This window comes from Podarcis erhardii (assembly GCF_964252035.2).
Source record: "Podarcis erhardii genome assembly, chromosome: 6".
NCBI lineage: Eukaryota > Metazoa > Chordata > Lepidosauria > Squamata > Lacertidae > Podarcis > Podarcis erhardii.
The window spans coordinates 37,621,280-37,645,537 of NC_138510.1; the positions used below are offsets into that span (position 1 = coordinate 37,621,280).

Below are 24,258 nucleotides of genomic sequence, written 5' to 3' on the forward strand. Positions count from 1 at the left end.
ATCCAGGTGCAAGTTTGACCTCTGGTATAATGAGGTTCCCTGGATACTAATTAAAATGCTGTTTTTCTCCCTCTGCAAGTCAGTACTATAAACAGTAGGGCATCAGCATGCAAAGAACTTGCTTTGGTGCAGTGTGGATTTTCTAAGGCACTTTATAGCATTTAGACAAGGGGCACAAAGGCAGGATAAACTTCTGTGTAGACTCATTGTGTCACTAAGAGCTCATTTATACATTTGGGGTGGAGGTATGGGCCCTTCATGGAATATACATGTGAATGCTATTGTGTGTTCATGTGTTCATGTGTGTTCCTGCACTGCAGAATGCAACACGTCAGAATGAAGGGACCTCACCTAGCTGTTGTACAGGGCGAGAGGTGGCAAAAGAATTATTCACATGCACCTGAATTTATGAGTTGTGGTTCAGTCCTAGGAGAATGGTATGATGTTCTTTCTCTCTAAGATTAGACTGGCCCTTGGTAAAGGACCCTTTCACCATACCCTCCAACATTTCTCCAATGAAAATAGGGACATCCCATTCCATAATGATAATTTTACTATTTATACCCTACACATCTTACTGGGTTGCCCCAGCCAGTCTGGGTGGCTTCCAACATATATAAAAATGTAATAAAACATTAAACATTTGAAAAAACTTCCCTATACACGATTGCCTTCAGAAGGCTTGAGGGCTGGATAACTCCATACCCTCCAACATTTCTCAGGAGAAAATAGGAACATCCTACCATACCCTCCAACATTTATCTGATGAAAATAGGGATGTTCTAAGGAAAAGCAGTACATTCCAGGATCAAATCAGAAACCAGGATGGCTTCTCTAAATCAGGGACATCCCTGGAAAAAAGGGACACTTGGAGGGTCTGCGTTCACTGCACATAAGATTTGCAGCTAATTTTCTTAATAAATTTATTCCATGTATATCTCACCTTTTTCTCCAAGAAGCTCAAGGTGATATACATGATTCTTCCACTTTTGTTTTTTAATCCCAACAACAAACCTGCAAGGGAGGTTAGGCTGAGGGGCAGTGACTGGCCCAAGATCTCCTAGCAAGTCTCATGGATGAGTGGGGATTTGAAGCCATATCTTCCAGGTCCTAGTCTGACACTCTAACGCTGGCACTTTTAATCAGTGGTTACTAGCCAGGGCTGCCATACTTGTTCACCCTTTTCAGGAATGTGTTAGGGGACCAAGAGAGCTTTGACCAGTTTTTGGCCCTCCTGCCCTTGGTGTGCTGCCTACAACAGAACGACAGTGGTCAAGATTTCTGCCACTGTACTGAGGAGGCCTTAACCTAGAGAGGGAGGTCCACAGCACCTTTTGGCCTCTCAGCTGCTCTCCCAAGGAGCCTCAGGTAGCTTCCTAAGCAAGTAAGCCAATATCTACCTGTCGGATTGTGACCTTAAACATGCTTTTCTGCATCCAGGCCTTGGTCTGAAATCTCACCTAGCTGGCCGAGATTGCACTGTCCCTTTCAAGCAGGAGACTGAATTACAGGAAGAAATGATTTCACGTACTCCCTAAGGAAATTAAAGAGGTCACATTAGAGTCATTCTGTGTCTCAGAGAATAAAGGGAGCCTGTGCTATCTACAAAGCAAAAGCTTTTGTCAAATGGCTGTGTGCAGTCACAGGCGGCTTTTCCTCTGAAATGCTTCTCTTATCGCAATACAACCTTGTAGTGTACTCTGGACTTCCCTTTGTGGGGGAAAAAGGTGTATAAATAAGTGTCTCTTTTTTATATTAAAAAAAGTCTTTTATTTGTCTGATTCTGTTTTGTCTGATTGTACAATTTATTAGGTGCCAACTGCTTTTGTATCTTGATGATTTGAAATGCAGTGTAATGAGCTGATTTCTTCCAAAATAAAAAATAAACAATTAGCCACTTCAAACACTTCATTCATGGCTATGAATGAAAAAAGTAGAAAGCTGCTTTATGCCCAGTCAGGTCATTGGTGCATTTGCTTCAGTATTGTTTACACTAGGAACTGAGAACCTGTGGCCTTCCAGGTGATGTTGGACTCCAACTCCCATCAGCCCCAGCCATAATGGCCAGTGACCAGGGATTATGGGAATTGGAATCCAACAACATCTGGAAGGCCACAGGTTCCCCCTCCCTGGTTTAAACTGACTGGCTGTGAACATGCAGGATTTCAGACCAAAGATTTTCCCAGTTTTACTGGAAGATGCCAGGGATTGATTTGAACATGAGACTTTTTGCATGCAAAGCATCTATACTACCATGAGCTACAAGTATTTCATTCACATGTGGCATTGACTCTGTTAAAAAAAATCATTGCACTTGAGGAGACACTGGATAATATTAACTCTGGACACATTCAAACATGCAAATTTTTGCTTGATCTTGTACTCATCAAGTGACAAACCTGCGCATATGAATCAAGCCTCTGCTCCAGTGGTTCTCAAACTTTTTTCTCTGGGGCACACTTTCAGAATAAAAAATTGCTTACACCACACTAAATTTTTTATTGATAAGACGTACATTGGAAAAAGGAAACAAAACAACTCCTAGCAGTGCTTGTATTTATAGCATAGAACACAACGACTTTATAATATGATTGTGGGACACTGAAAAAGTATAAAACAATGCAACTACATAAGAACATCCTAAAATATAATATTGGTGGGCTTCGGAGAATCGGCTGACTCCCCTGTGGCAGTAAATAGCAGATGAAACAAAAGGAAAGTCTTACCTGTTAGTTTCTTTAATAAACACAGTGAGAGACAAAAGAAAGCATCTCCTTAGACTGGCGGTGCTTCTAATTAAGGTTTGCCCCTCCATTCCTATTATGTAATCTACATTACTCCTACGTTTTGTAATCTGAGTTTGTACCCTCTGTGCTTTCTGTTCTAAGAGAGCCAGTGTGGTGTAGTGGTTAAGAGCGGTAGTTTCGTAATCTGGGGAACCGGGTTCTCGTCTCCGCTCCTCCACATGCAGCTGCTGGGTGACCTTGGGCCAGTCACACTTCTTTGAAGTCTCTCAGCCCCACTCACCTCACAGAGTGTTTGTTGTGGGGGAGGAAGGGAAAGGAGATTGTTAGCCGCTTTGAGACTCCTGAAGGGGAGTGAAAGGCGGGATATCAAATCCAAACTCCTCCTCCTCCTAACACTCTCTGAGCTCTCCGGATTCTTGGGGATAGGGGTTGGCGATGCTGTCCAGAGACTGTGAATCTGTTAACCCTCTCTCTTCCAGTGTTTCTTCTGCTAGCTGTTCCCCATCCAGTATTTCCCAGCTTCTGTCTTCTGAACTATGCCCTTCTTCAAACCACTATTTTAAATTTATACTGTCCTCCTGTTCTTGGGAAGATTCAAGGTCAGGGGGAGGGGAGAGCTCCCACCATTCCCCCTCAGTGCAGTCCTCCTCATCACGGCCTCTGACAAATATTGATTGTCCTTGAATCTTCCTGCCACACCAGTGTGGCAGGCCGTACCCTTTGAGAACCACTGCTCTAAACTATAGGGAAGGGGAGCCTGTGGCCCTCCAAACAAGGGGATCAACTCCCAGGAGCCAAGCCCTTTTGGCCCTCTTATATTTTTGGGGTAGGGGGCAGCCCCCCATGTCCTGAAACCATGAAGCCAAAGCATGGAGCCGAGCATGGTATGCCTCCGTGGCCAGCTCCTTCTCTTCCTCCTCCTGCTACGGAGGGGAAGGAGGGTCAAAGCTGCCTACCACCAGTGGCAGTTGGAGGAGGGGCCACCAAGCATTGTGCCATGTGGCCGCCATGTTCAGCTCCACCCTGGCTCCTCCCAATATCCTGATGTCACACATATGACATCCCCCCAATCACCCTCACAAGCTGGCACCTTTGCCTCCAGGTGCTGTTGGAGTATAACTCCAATCTTGTCTGACTATTGACCATGCTGGCTGGGACTGATGGGCATTGGAGTTAAGTGAAATCCTGAGGGCTACAAATTCCCCATCCCTGGCCTATTCCTTGTGTATAAAAATGCAATGAGAAAGAATTTAGCAGGGTCTTTTTCACTCAGTGGCAGGCTTACTGGCAATTTGTCCGCCCCCAATAAAATGAGCAATGTCTAGCCTGGATTTCAACAGCCACTTCACTTCAAAATTCACACTAGATCCAAGTGGGGTTTTCATTGTGTTTGGCACATGGACAACATTCATCTCCTTATTTTAGTGGCTTAAATTACATTACATTGCAAATCCCTGTGAAGCTTTTGTGGGGCTTATGGCTATTAAATATTGAGGCTGATGCAGTCAAATGATGGGGGAAGAGGGAACGAGGCTGAGTGGCAAGAGCACATGCCAGGGACGCCCTCCGTCTCTGCAGTCGAATCCACTTTGTCTCTGCATAGTTGCAGCCCACCACAAATGGCAGCAGTGGCTGAAACTGCATTGCTTGGAATCTGGAATAAGCCAAGCTATCGTGCTGCAATTCTGTTGTGTTTGTGCATTACATATTTATAGCCCTTCTAGGTTACTTGCAAGTCTCCTCGGCCTTCTTCAAACCTATTATACATGTGAGATATCTGTAGGCAAGGATGCTATTCTTAGGTTTCCACCACACAAATGCTGGGATCTGCTTCGTATCTGTTGCCATTATCAGAAAAGGCAGGAAGAATTCTAGAAGGTCTTCCAAAAAGTCTTCCTTGGTCTGAAATTTTTAAACAGTCCCATAGGAAGATAGGAAGCTACCTTATATTGATCCAGTCCATTGGTCCAGCCAGCTCAGTATTTCAACACTGACTGGCAGCATCTCTCCAGGGTTTCAGGTAGGGGTCTCTCCTCTAGCCCTACCTGGAGATGCTCAACAGTCAACCTGGGATCTTCTACATGCTATACCACTGAGCAATGACCCTTCCTTCCAAAGAAACAACACAGAAACCTGCCTTATACAGAGTCAAAACATTGGTCCCTCTCACTCTGTATTGTTCAAACACTGCCTAATTCAGTAGTGTCTATACTGAGCAACAGCAGTACTCCAGCATTGTGTCTCTCCCAATCCTATATTGAGATTCCAGGGATTGAACCTGGGACATTAAGCACGGAAAGCAGATGCTCTACCACTGAGCTATGAGCCCTGCCCGTGCCCCTGGGAGATTTCTTCACTACAGCTTTCTCTACTTTCTTGCCCAGTCACATATACTCCTTCACCAATTGGGAGAGACTTAAGATTTGCATTCTGAGGCCAACTCTTTGTGTTTGCTTCTCACGAACTTGAGTGTGACTTTTTCCATGAACTCAATTCAGTTGGGTTGTGCACGTGTAGCCCCAGGAGACTTTGCCTCCTAGTGGCAAACGTAGAGAATGGGCTTGCATTTTCAAAAGCTTGGTTTCTCCCTTCACCCTGTTGCATGCACAACTCATGACTTCGCCACCCAATGGCAGATGAAGAGAACTGTCTTCCTTATCTGCATAAACCCATCTGTACAGTTATTTTGGGAATAATTCCTGTTGTTTCACAGCAGCTTTTCAACGACGCCAGATGTCGCAGAATGTGGTTAAGCAATCACAGTGGCAGAGTTTGTTAATTAGTTACTCTGTGCCATTTTGTTGTTGACACTCTTGCCTTTAGGAAAAATTCAAAGGGCTAAAAGTTCATTCATTTCAAGCACATATGAGGGTGACTCACTTCCATATGATTTTTTCTGTGTTCACAGATTCAGTTTTGTAAGTTTTGAAAAACTGGATGAATTCCCCCCCCCCCCTACAACTTGCCTCCTGACTTTGGCAATCAGTGGTCTATAGACAGGAAGAGAGGCTACAGTACGTCCAGGGAATCCAAGAAAGTATTTTTCATTTGCAATGACAAGTTTTAATCATTTATCTATCTCTCTATATATTATCTCTGCTACATAGCTTCATATCTCTAGCAACACACTCTATTCCCCACCCCTCTGACACACACCATTTCCCAAAGCAAGCCAGACAGAAATCTTCCAGATGACAATATCTGCTCATCAGGAGTTTGACCTTGCTCTATCTCTTAAGGCACAAATCACAGCTGATGGGAACCAGCCGCAAAAGGCAACCCAGATGCTACATGTGGAACTAGCTAGGAGCCAGGCATAGCTGATTCTTGCGCTTCTCTGCTGCGTACATGAAATGGCAACGTTTGGCAGCTGGGTGCTACAGATGCTGAGTACAACCTCCTGTGGCCCATGGGGTTGGTTCCACAGTTGATTATAAATATCAGAGTGACAAAGGGGGGAAATGGGATGAAATTCAGTATCCACGCACCACCAGCGAATATCAGGCATGGTCTGCAGACCAATTCTGCCTTGTTATTAAAAGGCTCTTTCTAGATGAACTGTTTTTGTCCTGCGCTGGGCTCAAGGCCCAAGTAAGGGTGAGGAAAGGAGTATACCTTGGGCCTTGAGATCCAGCTCAGGCTGCATGGCTCTGTCTGTGTTATCAAGAACTGGTTTTTCTTTTCTTTTTAAAATGAAAGACTATTGTTACTATGTAATTATCACCATCTTGACTTTCTGCATTTCACATGTTTCACTGTTTATTAGGGATGGGGGAATTTGCCAGTTTCAGTTTCTCACAGTTTTTCATTTTTCCAGTCTTAGGTTTGGTTTTTCTACATTTCAACATCAGTTGAAAAAAAATTCCCATGCAAATTCCTCAGTATTTCAGGTTATATTTCTCTCTCTCTCTCTCTCTCTCTCTCTCTCTCTATATGCATGTAATTATGCCTAATGTCTGCATTTTGCCAAAGCAATCTCCCCCACTTTAATGCTATTTTTTACTAATATGTGCATTTGTAGGCAAACTTTACCCTAGTATATTACTTGGGTGGAGAAGTGCATTGCAAAATTCAGTAATTCAAAGGCTAGCTGTGTTTTGGTTCGCATATTGTTTCAGGAAGTGTGAATTTTGGTATGTTTGCCTTAAAATGCAAACTGAACTGAATTCCTCCCCTTTCCTTCCTCTTTACAATATCTCTCCTCCAACCAACCATGTACAGTGGTACCTCAGGTTACATACACTTCAGGTTACATACGCTCCAGGTTACAGACTGCGCTAACCCAGAAATAGTGCTTCAGGTTAAGAACTTTGCTTCAGGATAGAGCAGAAATTGTGCTCCAGCAGTGTGGCAGCAGCAGGAGGCTACATTAGCTAAAGTGGTGCTTCAGGTTAAGAACAGTTTCAGGTTAAGTATATACCTCCGGAATGAATTAAGTACTTAACCTGAGGTACCACTGTATACATAAATCTGCTACTCTGGATGACACTTCATTCATAGTATGAAATGGACTGTAGTCCATAAAAGCTTATGCCATGTGCTATTTTTTGATGTGACAGAATAATAGAACACGAGATGGTTGGACAGTGTTCTCGAAGCTACAAACATGAGTCTGACCAAACTGCGGGAGGCAGTGGAAGACAGGAGTGCCTGGCGTGCTCTGGTCCATGGGGTCACGAAGAGTCGGACACAACTAAACGACTAAACAACAACAATTTTTTGATGTGACAGAATAATACAGCTACCCCTCTGGATGTTATGCATTCATTCCATCAATGCAAGGATTCACTCTCGTGTGACAGAACTCCCGACTCCTGCCTCCCTAAATCTGCTACAGAATCATAGTTTTGGAAAAGGACCACAAGGGTAATCTAGTACAAGCCCCTGCAATGTAGGGATCTTTTTGCCCAGTGTGGGGCTCAAACCCATGATCTTGAAATTAAGAGTCTCATGCTCTATCAACTGAGCTATCCTACAGGGTTAGGGTTGTGGGTTACCCCATAACAGATTTAGGGGGCACACAGGGAGAGGAGATGGGAGGAGTTCCACTACTGCCCTGTGTGTACTTACTTCCCTGAATTCTGTGTACCAACTGGGCCTTTTTCTTTTTAACTATTCTCTATAAATTAGCAGTTCAGGAATTTTCTGTAGCTGAAGGTCAGGTGCATCTATATAACTGTGTCTATATCTGTTTCTGTCTTTCTGTAAACCTGAACTGAAAGCTGAAAAGTTTTGGTTTAATCATTTGCTTTCATCTTTTGAAATGCTGCCTTACAACAAGTGGCAAATACCACAGAGGTATAAAGTGATTCTCTTCAGCTCTGTTTTCTTTCATCTTCCTCCGTTTCCCCTCAACACACACTCAGGAGGAAGCCCTGCTCTTTTCAGATGTCACCTTTGGCAATAAGGGGAAAGTGATCACAGAACTTCTTGTCTCCTGCTCTGCCTTTCAATGCAAAGGATGATCAGTAGTACCAGAAATCCTAGGAGGTCTCTCCTGGGGCGGGGAGTTTAAAGGAGCACTGCTTGACTTCCAGGTGCTGTTTGTTTTAAATTCCTGTTCTTTGCAGATCACGTAACAACTATCTTTCTCTTACTCTTAAAACCTTCAAGATTGCAGCTCCTATTTTCTACCTGCCCCACACATGAAGGCACATGTGTCTATCAAAACAAAAAGCCAGCTACACTTTTGTTGCATGCCCAAGTGCCAATGTTCATTCAGATACCCATTCATTCATTCATTTATTTATTTATTTATCTGCTTCGTCCTCTCTGCTTCTCTCCAGGAATTATCATAGCACTTATCACTGCAATATCTGAAATAAAAAACGACAGCAAAAATGGTCAATTTGGCAAATAGCTTTCATTCATAAAAAATAAAAAAGGCATTGTAGGTAGGTCAGATGAAAACGGATTGGGCCCTGTGCCAAGGATAATGATATCAGGGTTTAAATTTAGATCCTTACAGCAGAGGTGCTTGAAAATGTTAATTGCTAGGGCAGTTCCCGCCTATGTTCCTGCTCATATGTATAATGCTTACTTAGCAGAGATTCCCTATGGCATATATAATATATGTGTTTCGAGTCTGATAGGGCTGCCTGTGTGGATTTGGAAAAGGTGCCATGACAGCTGGCAGATGGGTCCATGGGTGGGAGGTGGGTGAATTATGTTGAGTGAACGGTGAGTGCCTACACAGATCCCTTCAACAGCAAAAGAGAATCAGGAGATGATAAGCAAAAAGGAAACCATTGGCATGCTGCATGTGCAGTGCCAGGTTTGTGTATAAGCTAAACAATCTATAGCTTAGGGCCCCACTCTCTTGGCCCCCCCCCCCAAAATATACTTCTTCTTAATTGTATTTCACTATTAATATACGTCTTCTTAATTGTATTTCGGTTCAACAATTACTTTGATAAAATACATATTTTGTTATGTGCAAATGGCTTTAGATACCTATTAGGTCCATTAATAGGGACGCGGGTGGCGCTGTGGTCTAAACCACAGAGCCTAGGGCTTGCCGATCAGAAGGTCGGCGGTTCAAATCCCCGCCACAGGGTGAGCTCCTGTTGCTCGGTCCCAGCTCGGTCCCAGCTCACGCCGTTTCCGTGCACTGCTCTGGTTCACCAGAAGCAGCTTAGTCATGCTGGCCACATGATCCAGAAGCTGTACGCCGGCTCCCTTGGCCAATAAAGTGAGATGAGCGCCGCAACCCCAGAGTCGGTCACGACTGGACCTAATGGTCAGGGGTCCCTTTACCTTTACCTAGGTTCATAAATTACCATATAGGATATATTCAGCACAAAAAAGCGACAATTTGTTGTTGACAAAGGACAGCTGGACATATGAAGGGCCCCATTACCTTCAGTAGCTGAGGGCCTCATCAAGCCTAAATCTGGCCCTGTGCATGTGTGTACACGAAGCACCTCTAGGGGGGGCAGATTTATACCTGATAATGACCTGATTCCTCCCTGCTACATTGTACGTAACCAATCATGCAAGGAGGTAATTTTAGATACTAAACTTAATGGTTTCATGCTCACCCCCCCTTAACATTTCTCTTTTCCCATCCCTCATCATTCCATGCTTTACAGCTGCTTCTACACTCCTGACATGTTAAAGCAAACAAACAGAAAAACAGCTTGCCAGCCCTGATGGGAAAAGGATGAAATGCTCTGAGCATGCATTTTAACCACGCACCAACATGCCTGCAGAAATAAAAGCGAGTTTGCTTTTGCTGACCTGATGCTGAACAGCTTTAGTTGGATTCAGAAGTTTTTTTTCACTATCGGTCTATGGTGTGGCAGAGTCATGTGGCTGCCTCCATACTGTAGTGTTTCTGCAGCTTACCTGGACAAGGCTGGGGTGGAGCAGCAGCAGGGTCTGGGCTGTGCAGGTGGACTAGCAGAGACAATCCAGCAATCTCACTGGTGTACTTGCAAAGCCCACCCACCAACCCACCTCACTGCCCCATCCCCACCTAGGTAAGCTGCAGTGATGCTGGTGTCAGCCGCCCCACCATACGGGCCATTTCTTACGTCTGCTGTCTTGCCAATCCAACAAATATTATGTAGATGTTTGTGGAAAAAGCAAGACTTTTTGTTGCATGCATTTGCCCAAACAGGATGTTAGACTAGATCATTGATGGGGAACTAATGCTGTTGGATTCCCACCAACCCCAGCCAGCATAACCAACTAGGGATGATGGGAGTTGTAGTCCAGTAATGACTGAAGGGCTATATCCCAGGCCTAGATAGACGGATTGATCTGATCTAGCAAGGCTCCACTTACATTGTTTGATTCTTAACCCTCTGTAATGTCCAGCGTGAATCTATATTTAAGAGAAGGAAGCTCTTACAGCAGGATTTAGCAAAGAAAGGAACAAGGAGTTGCAGGCTAGGCTACAAACAGTGAAGTTTGTGCTGCAATGCTATGTTTATGTAGGGCTACTGAGCTTAAATTGACAGTTTCACTCATCCCTAGTCCAGGTAAAGGTAAAGAACCCCTGGACAGTTCAGTCAAAGGTGACTATGGGGTGCGGCACTCATCTCGCTTTCAGGCCCAGGGAGCCGGCATTTGTCCACAGACAGCTTTCCGGGTCATGTGGCCAGCATGACTTGTGAGCAGCATTGCATCCATGGTGTTTGCACCCACCCTCTGATGAATCATAATCTCTGGGCACCCAGCTTTTTAATTTTTTAAAAAATAAGTGTCTGGCATTTGTAAAATCCAAGCTATCTGGCAAAATGTGCCATTCTACTTATTTGCGTGTGTGACAAACTAGCCTGTTTCCCCTTTCGTGTTTTATATTTCCCCAGCCCTGGAAAAAATTCTGCAAGGACCCTTGAGTATATCCATCATTATAATACCAATATTACAGAGTGAGGAAGATGCTGAAAGATGGCAGGTTGTCAAATGCCACTTGGTGAGTTCATGGTTCAAGTGGGATTAGAATTTTGGCTTCCCAACTTTTATTCTTAGCCATGATGCTATAGCAGGCTTTGGGGTGTGTGTTTTTTTACCTCAAGCAATCCTGTGGAAGTACACATGTGGAAAACGTTCTTCAAAATTGGTCGTGCACATGACCATTGACAAGTCCCACAGGTCACAAAATAGAAAGCTCTGAAAGGAAAGAAAGTGGCTGGCTTCAACTAGGGATCAGAACCTGTGGAGTTTTCTGATTCCAAATCCTCTACTTTAGCAGCAAGAAATGTCTCCCACTTTGGACTGAAAAGGCATAATAATTCTGCATCTCCAAAACGGCTTCCATTTGAAGAAGGAAGCACTAAAATAACAAAGGAGAGGCTGGTTGTTGTTATTTCAAGGCTATTTTAAACTGTCTTGTGAGGGCAAATAAAGCCTGATTTGATGAGAACAGAATTGCATCATTATCTGGGTAAACAAGATACAACACATTTTCTAATTTGTTCTGTAATCCAAACTATAAAAACAGATTTAAGGCAATTAGAAAGTCAGGTATACAAAATCAACCTTAAAAGCAAGTTCCACACTTTTTTTCTTTCTTTCTTGAGCAATAATGGTACATACCTTTAAATAATTTCTCTCTCTCTCTCTTTTGGAACTGCAACACCTACCTGCTCTTTGCATACTTAACAGGATGCAAAGTGCAGATTATGAGCCACCCACTTAATTGTGCACCTCCTCCATTTATTACCATACGGTTAATAAGATTTGCAGGAAGCATTAAAGAGCAGTCAAGTCCTATCACTGAACATGCAATTTAAAGTCCCCAGCAGGGACACGCAAACCCAGTGAAGAGGAAACATCATCACTTCAGAAGCACGAAGGAAGGTGGGGAGGGGGAGAGAAAATACAAAAAAAGATGTCATAAGTTACATAACTGGTGGTCGGTGTGTCTGTGCCATCAGCAATGCTGGAGTTTTGGCTCTCTCTCTGAGAAAGGAAGGCAGTCAGTCGCCATACTTAAAGTCCACACAATAAGATTTCTTATTCCTACTTGCAGCAAGTTTCACTAGATTTCAGCTGCAAGGGAGCCCTCTTTCCTCTAGTCTCGACTTTGGTCTCCATGCTCCTGACTTCAAGGTTCAGTCAGCCAGATGAATTCACTTCAAAATTCTAAAATAAAATAAATAAAATAAAATAAAATAAAATAAAATAGGTGCACCCAGACCTATCTTATTTGGGAACTATTCTTGGCAACAAACCAACATATGTAAGAATGGATGGAAGAGGATCTATGCAGAGACTGATACATGATGAAACAAAAAAGCCCAGAATACTTCAGGGCTGTGCACATGGCATTTGATGAACACATGTGCCAAATATTACAAATGTGCCAGAGACACTTACATTGGCTGCCCATATGTTACTGGGCCAGGGTTAATTCATTTAAAAGGCCCTTAACAACTTTGGTCCAGAATACATTAAGGACAGCCTGATTCTGTATCTCCCTGCCCAGTCCTTGAGATCTTTGGTGGAAATCTCTGTTAGTGGTCTCCCATGGCTCAGATGCACAGCTGTCATCTGCCAAGAGTCATGAATTAAGTATTGTGGGCCCAGTCCTGTGAAACTCCATCCCAGCTGAGATCAGATGGGCCTCCTCCCAGTTGAGCTTCAGGTGCATTTTAAGCATGGAGAAAGTGGTTAGAGAAAAAATTTTCTCCCTCAACAGTAGAAGTCATGGACATCCAAGGGAGCTTTTGGAAGATTCAGTGCAGCTTATTTCTTCATGCAAGGCATAGTTAAACTCTGGAACTCGCTCCTACAGGAGGCAGTGATGGCTACCAATTTGGATGGCTACCAAAGAGGATCAGACAAATTCATGGAGAATAAGGCTATCAGCAGTTGCTAATCATGATGACTGTCTTCTATCTCCACTGTCAATATGCCTCTGAACACCAATTGCTAGACAACATTGATATAGTCAGTGTGCAAGAGAACGTCTTGAACATGTGTTCGTACTCTCCTTGTTGATACACTAGTTTTCTAGCCATCTTTATACATAATGCAGGGTGGAAATTCAGTGTAGTTTTCAGTACTGAACAAGTTGTCTGTCATTTTCTTAGGATGATTTTCCAGCTGTCAGTCAGTGCTATAGAGATGTAGGGATCAGCATCTCTCTTCCACTTGCCAAGCTCTCCCTCCTGACCCTACAGCTAATTGATACAAATGTGTCAACATATCAACACTGACTTCTCAGGAACTGGATTTTGGATTATTTCTCCAGGCCACAAATTTCCTCTTCGTGAACTGTTCTAATTTTCCAACTATGGGATTAAATAAATAGGAGCGAACAAAGTTCAGGAGAAAGCTAGAAAAGCAACCTCACTATAACAACTTTGCACAAAAAAGTGCCTGAACATCATAGGTATTCAGAAACTCTCAGCGCTACAACTCAGTGATCAAGCAGAAGTTGGCAGGTCCAACCCATGGTGCCTCCAGGTAGGGCTAAGGAAAACTAACTTGGAAATGTAATGACTAACCTGGAGTGTGGAAAAATGAGAAACTGAGAGAAGCTTAAATTGACAGATTCACTCATCCCTAGTCCAGGTAAAGGTAAAGAACCCCTGGACAGTTCAGTCAAAGGTGACTATGGGGTGCGGCACTCATCTCGCTTTCAGGCCGAGGGAGCCGGCATTTGTCCACAGACAGCTCTCCGGGTCATGTGGCCAGCATGACTAAACAGCTTCTGGCGCAACAGGACACCGTAATGGAAACCATAGCACATGGAAACACTGTTTACCTTCTTGCCACAGCAGGACCTGTTTATATACTTGCACTGGCATGCTTTCAAGCTGCTATATTGACAGGAGCTGAGAAAGAGCAATGGGAGCTCACCCCGTCACATGGATTTGAACCATCAACCTTCCAATCAGCAAGCCCAAGAGGATCAGTGGTTTAGACCACAGCCCCACCCACTCCCCAGTAGTCCAGGTTACACATGTTCATTTTATTATCATGTGGGTTGATGTGGCCATGATGGGCTGCACCAGGTCTGGCACTGGTTACCGCAGCATCTTTTAGAGAAGCTTTTAATGTTTAATAGGTTATTGTATTTTAGTGTTCTGTTGGAACCCACCCCAGAGTAGCTGGGGAAACCCAGCCAGATGGGTGGGGTATAAATAATATATTTTGTTTGTTTGTTTGTTTTTAAGAATATTTTATAGTCAGGGGCAGTTACAGATTTTTTTTACAGTAAATATATATATATTATCTTATTCTACAGACATGGTGCTTATTCCCATCTGCCCTGAGAATACCTTCCTTGGCACACACACAAGGTCCCCCTTCACCACTCCTCATCTCACTCAAACAAGTTTTTAAAATTAAAGATAACAAACTAGGTTGTGGTGTTTTGTGTTGGGTGGGGAGACTGCAACAGTTTCCCTGGCTTGCAAAAGTGTCCAGGGCCCCAAAGTGGCTGGTGATCTCTGCAAGGGCATCCCCACCCTGTTGCAATTTTCTCAGATTTTTCAATTTATTTTTCATGGAAAAACCCCTTTCACTGGGTTGCCTATTTGGATCCAAAATGGAATGTACATTCCATAATGATACTTAAACCTTCATGAGATGGCAGAAGAGTGTCCACATTCTATGATTTCCCCCTTCTGATGAGCTTGCACAAGACACTCTCGTGTAGCTGCTGACCACTTCTCTCTTCCCACACCCCAATGAATGGTAAATTTGATAGGATCAGACATAAGGCATCATAGCAGTACCATGTTTCATATGGTACTGAAGTAGACAATGGCTCATATAGCTCAGTATTGTCAACACAGACAACACCAGGTTTGGGGCAGCTGTCCAGAGTTTCAGGCAGATGTCTCTGCCAGCCCGACCCGAATATGCTGGGGATTCAACCTAGAACCTACTGCATGCAAAGCAGATACTCAACCATGGAGCTATGGTCTTCCCTGTGTTCAGAATAACTGTCCACACCTTTGAAAGCACAATACTCATGGTGGCTATCATACCTATTGGATGACTGTGTCATCCCTACCAAGATTGCAGAAGAAAACAAAATTCCATTGGGAAAGGAAGTGAAATAAGACATGACTCTCTTCTCAACATCCTTCAGTTTCCATTCTCCTAAAACACAAGCTATCTGGATGTGGTGTCACAATATGCATATTGTGTAGAATATGCTGAAAATCATTATTTCTAGCTTTGATTTTCTTCCCTCTCTGATCCACTTCCCTCCCTATACTTTGTAGGGTGACAGCAGGGGTTGCCATAGCAACATAACACAAAGCCATCTTCTTTTGTGGTAAGAAACTGTTGAACAGCTAAGAGAATTAAGGAGGGGGGATGCAGGTAGAGGATACCTGGGAATTCAGCTAAAAATAGAAAAACTTAATAATGGAACCATTAAGGGGAAGCCATTTGGGGGCTTCATAGCCTCAAGCCTTTCTCCTGAAGCCTTTTTCATATTACTAACTGTAATTGAGTAGCTTTTGATTCTGAGAAGGAAAGAGGAAAAGTTGCTTTATTTCCAGCTGTGGAAAGAGCGACAGGCACAATGCATGTCCACATTTCATTTAGGGTGCTAATTACCTGCCCAATTTCAAATTCATAAAATAAAAGCCACTCTCTTTCAGAACTTAGAAAACACCCACAACCCCTTTCTTTAAAATGGACACTGAGCACACCTTGTTCATTTCTGAGCGATAAATCAGCATACTCTGTACTTTGATGCCTTGTCTGATTTTACAACTTGAGACAAATTCCTTCTGTTATCATCTTCCCTTTGATGTCCAATGTGGTTGCATTAATTATTATCAATGCTTTCAGCATTGGCCATGTGCATAATTCTGCCAAAGGAGTATTTATGGGCCATTCAATTGGTCCAATAACTGGGAGATCAGATCTGAATGCTGAATGTCTGACTTGGTCCTCATGTGAGAAGAATAAGCCAGTGCTTTCTTAAAACCAGTTCACTATATATCTATTACGTGTGCATATACCCATGCAGCAAGCATTTCAGTTCTAGCTCTGAAGCACATGTGCTTGCTATGAGGCAGCAATACAGTGTTATGGGTAAATACAAGTACCTATAGCAGCCATCAATAGTAAATGTCAGCTTATATCATATGAGGGTGAGAAAAGGATACATCATTTAATATTAACATCCTGGTGATTTTATCGTTCTCGAAAGTAACATCAGAAGCAGGTAGTGCACCTAGACTTTGTAATCTGTCATAAATTATCTTGTCTCATACAGTTCTGGAACAGGAGATTTGGACTGGGCCATTAGTAGAATCAGCTGCTGGTGCAAGAAAGGACATTCAATGCCCAACAGACACAGAACAATTTCTGGTGTTAAAAGATGTAGGGGTGATGTTTGTTTTACAATATTCCTCCTAACACCTAAAGTAGAACTTTTTTGCTACCCAGAGTAAGATGCAAAAAGTTCCACTTTATGAAGAAGGATGGAAACTGGAAGGATGAGATATTTACATTTCTAATTCCACTGCATTATCCAACATCTAGGCTGCTCTTATGTTAGTCTGTGTGATCCAGGTAAAAAATATGTTCCAGAAGAAGAAAACAGATGCAACAAGTATAACCCCCATGGTCAACAAACTATTCTATATACAGTGGTACCTCGGGTTAAGTACTTAATTCGTTCCGGAGGTCCGTTCTTAACCTGAAACTGTTCTTAACCTGAAGCACCACTTTAGCTAATAGGGCCTCCCGCTGCTGCCGCCGCACGATTTCTCTTCTCATCCTGAAGCAAAGTTCTTAACTCGAGGTACTAATTCTGGGTTAGCGGAGTCTGTAACCTGAAGCGTCTGTAACCTGAAGCGTATGTAACCCGAGGTACCACTGTATCAGGAATGGAGAAACTGTAGCCCATAAGATCTTGTTGGATTGGTTTATTATTTCTTTATTATATATATATATATATATCTATATCTGCTAAATTACAAAACAAATCAAAGCAGGGTACATTATTAAAAAGATAAAAACAATACAGTTAAGGTATAAAACAACTTAAAAGCAAAAAAAGGAATATATATATATATATATATATATATATATATATATACACACAATTCTGAGGGATGTACTCTTAATTGCCTATGCACAGAAGGTGACTGCTGATTACCACTTTCTTGGCCTGCTTTTTGATCCTTCTATTTGCAAACCACTTTGTAGCAGTGTAACTCCTGCATAAGTCTTCCCTTCTTGTTTATGTTGTTCTTAAAACCTTGATTTAGGAACCGTTTGGGAAAATCTGTTTGGAGAGAACTGCCCTGTGATCTTTTAATAATAAAAATAACCTTTCCTTTTCCTTTTTGAAAAATCACTTTCAATCAGTCATTTATTCTGAAGCACGACGAGCTCAGATGAACACTTACTGATTCATCTCATTTTTAAAAAATGTTTAAATAAACTTTGCTGAAGCTCCAGCATAATGTCAACTGCTTCTCAAGTGAATTATTCATCCTGCCCCATTCTTTCAGAAATGCCAAAAGGATTCTGAGGCTGCTTCATATTGAAATGGTTCCCTCTGCCAAAACATATACAAGCCAAAGACAATCTCCAGTTTTACAAGCAGCCCACATTAGGCTATATTGAGGGTTTACTGAGGGGCATGGAAAACATGAATACATGAAGTGTCTTTCCTGGCAAAAAATGGGGTTTACATTGCAGGCAGACTACATCTAGGAAGGCCTTTTCCAAGCAAGTGATCAAGATGAGTTACAATCCAGTCCTATCCTTCAGCAATCCATCCCTGGCAATCCATCCCTAACACTTTTCCTCCCAGTTCCCATGAAATATGCCTATATCACACAGTTGCCTAAACTGTTCTCCTTAGCCCTCTTCTCTAAATGGGCACAGAAAACACATGAGGTAGACAGCAGGTATGAGCACACTGGCCTCACCTCATCATCACCTCTCCCCCCCCCCCCCGCAAGCCAAGGCATTTGTCTGATGCAGTATAGCTGCTGTACCCATGCCTTATAGATCCCCAATTTTCCAAGTTTCTAAATTGCACAGGATACCACCACAACTACAAGAGGCTTCCCATTTCACCTAAGAACAGCCTGCTGCATCAGGCCAATGGACCAGCATTCTGTTCTCACATTGGCCATCCAAATGCCAATGGAAAACCTGAAAGCATGCGTTGGAGAGCAACAGCCTGATGTTCTTGCTTCTACTTACCTCTGAGTAGAAGTTGCTGGTAATTACAAGTGGGCAGAGCACTGTTGCACTTGGATCCCTGCTTTCAAGATTCCCATTGGCATCTGGATGGTTGCTATTTTGATGCCGGGTGCCATTTTGAATCAAGATGGTGGGCCAGAATGTGACTCTCCATGAACAAATGTGCACTCTCTGCTAGTCCTGCATAAGTTAAAGCAAAACATGGGTCCATTCTGGGCCAGCTACCTCTTTTCTGTCACAGAACACATTTGTGTGCCTAAAAATAGTCAGGGCACACTCCTAGGAACCGTGATTATCTGAGGATTATATGTATCCTTTTCCAGACACATGAACATTATGGAAAAGATGCACTCAGCCTGCAGTAGAAAAATGGAAATCTGTTCCAACATATAGAACAGTCCTAAAAGTATAGAGGCACAAGAGAAATCAATCTTAAAATGTGCCTCTACCTGCAAAAAAAACAAACAACAAAATAAAAGCACTCTATAATCCGATGCCAAGGCATATCTGTGAATCAGTGACAAGTAAAGATAAAACTCTTCTTGAAGATGTCTGTCAGGCAACTGTATCAGGAATGACATTGATTTTTCCCCATGCTCCTGCTATCTAAGGGAGGGCCTTTGTCAGTTCTATATTTAGCCATTAGATTATGTGCATTACTAATATTCAGGTAGTGCTTCATCAATTTCCATCACCACAGGTAGGAGGCTGAAAAACCTGGGATGAATGTTGTTTTGTGTAAAGCTGCTGTTTGTCAAAGGGGATAAAAAGCCTTAATACCAGGGGGAATGAAAGAAAACCAGGGAATTTGGTATAATGTCTAGAGGTACTTCACACAGCTGGGTAAAATGACAGTGTTCAGTAGAGGGTGTAAATGGTACACTTACTTGCTGGGGTCAATGTGGTGAATTCCATCAAGGTAATAAGCAGGACCAGACAATTGAGCACAGTTTGGGTCTTGTTTGGACAGGATGCAAACTGCATCCAGTCATCACTGTGCACACCACTGTCTTCCTTTTGCTTGGCAGAGGGGCCGAATGGATGTTAATTACACAGATGGGCTGCTAGCCTGAATGCTGGGTATTCTAATTCTTCAGTCTTAACTGCGTTTCAGCCCACCTCAGCACCATTTCATGGCTTGTGACCTATAGTGCTCAGTTTTCAGTTGAGGTGGGGAGCAGGGAGGAATGGTAATATAGAGAACTTAAAATAGGTTGAGAAAATGCCATTTTAAGTCACTAGAGGACTTTCTGGTGGACTATAGATCTTAAGTCCTTTGCTTAATTTCTAAAACCGGCAGTATGTATTTCATTATTACTTAAAGAAATTTATAGACCACTTCACAGCATAAAGCAACCTAAGAGGTGTATGCCTGACTAGAATCACTTATTCCCCACCCTGGAAGTATTGGCTCTGGTTATGTTTATGCAAGAGTGAGATGAACTCTGAAGATGTTCAGAAATACGGTACTCTGTCCCAGATTACAGCAGTGATGGGGAAGCTTTCTTATGTAGCAAGCTGGATCTTTATGTTCCCCCACCCGGCGAGTCAACTTTGTCAGATGGGGTGGAGTGGGGAGACAGTGATCAAGCAGGATTGAATTCCCATGCATCAGCTGATGTGCAGGGAATTCAGTCCTGCTTTCTGCAGGGTTCAGGTGTGCAAGAGAGTTCCCCACAGGGTTAGAGTCTGAAGTTGAATTACAGCAGTAAAAAAAAAAAAAAAAAGCATTTCATTTTAATATTTTATTGTACTGAGGAGCATTTCCCTGTATTGAGTTGCATTTCATATTTTCTGTAAGCCACCCACAAAACTTTGTGACATATATTAATTGATGTATGCACTGTGCACCATACATTAAGATCTTGCTCATGGGTAGGAAAACTAAGGCCTGGGGGCCGGATCCGGCCCAATCGCCTTCTAAATCCAGCCCGTGGATGGTCCGGGAATCAGTGTGTTTTACATGAGTAGAATGTGTCTTTTTATTCAAAATGCATCTCTGGGTTATTTGTGGGGCCTGCCTGGTCTGAGGGACAGTAGACCGGCCCCCTGCTGAAAAAGTTTGCTGACCCCTGTTCTTGTTCATGAAGTGTGTGTGGCTGGAGGTTGAAGTAATACTCTCGGACCACACACACAGGTTCAGGTGTGAATGTCCCAGAATCAGTTTCTGCATGATAAAGTCTTCACTGCACTAAAGGAGAAAAGTGTGAATCTGCTAGGAAATAGCTCTCATTTGGAATGTGTTGACAAATATGCAACTGGTTCACTTACTCTCGTGATGCACTGATCTCATCTCAGCTGTTAGCGTCTCACTTGAACAATCACTTTTGTTTTCATCTATAGACATAGTCAACCCGAGCGAGAACTGCCCAAATCACTTAATTCTAAAAGTACCAATAACTGAATGTGACAGCCATTTCCATAGTCTGCCAACACATTTGCACATAGGTGACTTTGTGGACAACAGTGGCAGGCTCAGTAGAAGGAGGGGGGATTACCCTTACATTTCTCCACCCTACCTAGAATCATTTAGATTTTCAAAAAAATATTGTGTGAGCTCCATGATACACGCAGGATCAAGAGGACTGAATATATAGAGTGAAGTGCATGTACACTTCTGCATGAGTGTGCAGCTCAAATATGTTATTCCCATGGTGCGAGGTGCAGAAAGGGCAACCAAAATGATCTACAGGGACAAGGTATGGGACTACAGAGACAATGATGATTTAGAAAGGGGACATGAAAGAAGCATTAAATATATGCATGATTCAAGGAAAGTGAGCAGGGAGACCTTTGTCTCCTTCATCACTCCTTCCTGTTGAAGGTTGTGGCCCAGGAAGAGAGAAGAAAATACTGGAAGTAAACCACTGGCTGTGCAGGTGGTGTCAGCAGGAAAGGTTTGGTTTCTTGGACTGTAGTCTCTGCTTCTGTGAGGAAGAACTTCTGGAACACGAGGGAGGGAAGTGATATGGTACTCATGTCCTGCTTGTTGGCTTCCCAGAGGCATCTGGATCATCACTGTGAGAATAGAATTGTGAACTAGATGGCCCTTTGACCAGATCATAGCTGTCAACGTTTCCCTTTTTAAAAGGGAAATTCCCTTATTCCAAGAAAAGGGAAAAGTTGACAGCTATGGACCAGATCCAGTAGGCTTCTTGGTTCTTATGAGGTCCAGATCCAGCCCTCACCATGCAAAGGATGTTACTGCAGGGTAAAATATCTGAACTGTGCTGTTGTGTCAAGGGATAGTTTACGAAACAATGGATTGTGTTTAACTAACTTTTACTCAGAGTAGGCCCACTGGAATTAATGGCCATGATTAAGTTCGGTTTTCAAATTTTGATGTGTCTACTCTTAGTAAAAGGGAGTTGAATACCATCCAGTGTGGAGATTCCACAGTAAACTGTTTTGTCTTTGGCAAAGCACAGCTGCTTGCCTGCAAATTTCCAAGGCATTCACAGGAGGAATAAAGTGTTTTTCAGAACACTCAGATAAATGGTCTCCATTCCAAAAAGATCACCTTATGCTGATTTCTCCATCGCAGTGACCATCTCAGTTGTTCACCTGAAACCACCCCGACATATCACTTGATTGTATGGAAAACATTCAGCTGACAAGTCAAAGTGGCTGCTTGACTTAATCTAAATATAGTGCCCAATTGCAAAGGACCTTAGCCACCCTCTCTTCTCTTTTCTGTTCATGATTTAAAAGAATTGTCCGACATTACTGCACAGCAGGCCCCTCAACTTTTGTATCAAATGGCACATTACCATGCAACTGAGTGCTCCGTAATGTCTGTGACTGCATCATTGCCCAGGCTGAGACTTGAGGACTGAAATCTTCATTTTTATTTCATGAATATTTTAAACACCCTTCTGAAGGAAATTCCTGTGCTGCGTTTATGTGACAAACACAGTTTGAAACTCGAAAGGCATCCAATCCCTGTTGTTAAACATTTCAAGGATTAGTGGGAATGCTGAACCCTATCGCTTGTCGCACGCCATATCAAATTTCAATCTGCAAGACTCAATTGACAACATCCTTCCAGGGCAGCTTTCTGTGCAGTCTGTGGCATTGGTGTAGTGGAGGCCTGTGGTCACAAAACAACATATAACTCCTATTGGCAACTAATCATGGTGCCATCATTTGAGTTTAACAAGGCCTGAGCAGTTTCACTCCAGTGTAAACTAAGGTGTGGACAAAGGACTCTTTAACCTTCTAGTTCAGTTGGTAGAGCATGAGATTCTTAATCTCAGGGTTGTGGGTTTGATCCCCATGTTCAGCAAAAGATTCCTGCAATGCAGGGGATGATCCTTGGGGTCCCTTCCAACTCTACAATTCTATGACTCCCAGCAAAAACAGCAACAGAGCCTTTTGCAGTGCTGGCCTCTTATTATATTGAGGCTCAGGGCTCACAGTAATGGTGCACAGTTAGTAGGGTAGTCTACTGATGCCAAAAAAGCTAAAATGAATCACCTAGTAAGGTATTAATTTGCAAACAGTTTGCTTAGGAGTAATATGTAAAATTGTAATATCACAATAACTAAATTTACATACCAATGTAAAATTAGAAATAACTACTATAATTTAAATAGAAATATAATCCTTCTCACCATTATACACCTCATCATAGTCAGGAAGACTATGACAAACTGTTGATGGGTACCTTCAAGGCCCCTCCTGTTCTCCCTTCTAATGGTTCTTTAATCTAATTGTGTGTCAACTAGATGCTTGTAAAATGGTCGCCGCCTGTATTATTGTGAGAAAGGGAGGGGAGGGGAGGAGAAGGAGAAGAGGGGATATTATTAAACAATGATAAACTTTTATGCAGTGAGAAGATACTATTGTCTTCTGAAACACCATGGCAATAATAGATGCTTTCAAGCTCTCTCCTAGAGCTTATTTTATTTTTACTTTTTGTTCACACTTTTATTTCGGTACATAAAACAAACACAAAGAAAAATAAAGACAAAAGTCTCAAAATAAACCACAATTCCCTCCTTCATCCACAACCCACTCTCAAATTTCTTTAAAATCCCTTGGGCACTCATCCTTTCCTTTTCTAAGACAAAAACAGAGTTTCAGGAAAATTTTGGGTAATAATCGCTGCAATGGGCATCATTGCAGAGTGTGTGGCACTGGATTATCTCTTAGGGAAGGGTCTCTCAGATGGAGGATTCAGGGGGAGGAAATGTTGCATATTCTGAAGAGGTTAAGCACTTTTCAGCCGGATTAGCTTCCTGTCGTTCTTCCTGTTCTTGTTGCTGGGTAGAGCTTTTCTCTTGGCCTGGTTATTTTGCAGGTCTATTTGCTGTCTCCTCATTGAACCACCAACCAACAAAAAAAATCCTTGCTTGCTGCTTGGTTGTCTGCAGAATATGTCATGTGCCGCCCAGGTAATATGCCTTGTGCTCTTGATTATACACTGAATGAAAAACAAGGCTGCCTCTTTTGTCTCTCTGTGGGTTGAGCCTGCCCCATTGGAAGCTAACATTACATCCACTTCCCACTTGGAAGGAAGCACTGACATTTTGTCTGAATCGTCAAATTGCTGCTATAGCCTGACCGTTTGAAAACAACCACCAAGAGCTTGCTTTTCCTTTCCTCTGAAAGCCAAATAAAACATAGCATACTATTGTAGGATTAAGCAGACCTTGAACCTGGTCATTCATTCATTCAATAAATATACCGCCCTATACCTGGAGGTCTCAGGCCAGTTCACATCTAGCTCTGGGAATAAGATCTGGCTTTTGGAGGCCATTAATAAATATTAGCGAATCAAGGAAATTAATTTCTTTCAACTATATTTTTATAATAACCAAACTGACTTCCCCCATTAAAAGATAGCTACCATTTCTGAAGC

The 24,258-nt window shown here is 42.7% G+C and overlaps 1 protein-coding gene and 1 long non-coding RNA gene across 7 annotated transcripts in view; one reads left to right on the top strand and one right to left on the bottom strand.

Moving 5' to 3' along the window:
* Positions 1 to 24,258, top strand: part of KCND3 (potassium voltage-gated channel subfamily D member 3) — a 278,188-nt gene that overhangs the window by 77,603 nt on the left and 176,327 nt on the right. The gene's annotated exons all lie outside the window — the stretch shown is intronic.
* LOC309344109 lies at positions 7,468 to 23,230 on the bottom strand. Its single transcript, XR_014157623.1, has 4 exons — positions 23,009 to 23,230; positions 18,396 to 18,575; positions 11,267 to 11,366; positions 7,468 to 8,563 (listed from the first exon to the last, which is right to left on the bottom strand). It is a non-coding gene; the product is annotated as an uncharacterized lncRNA (long non-coding RNA).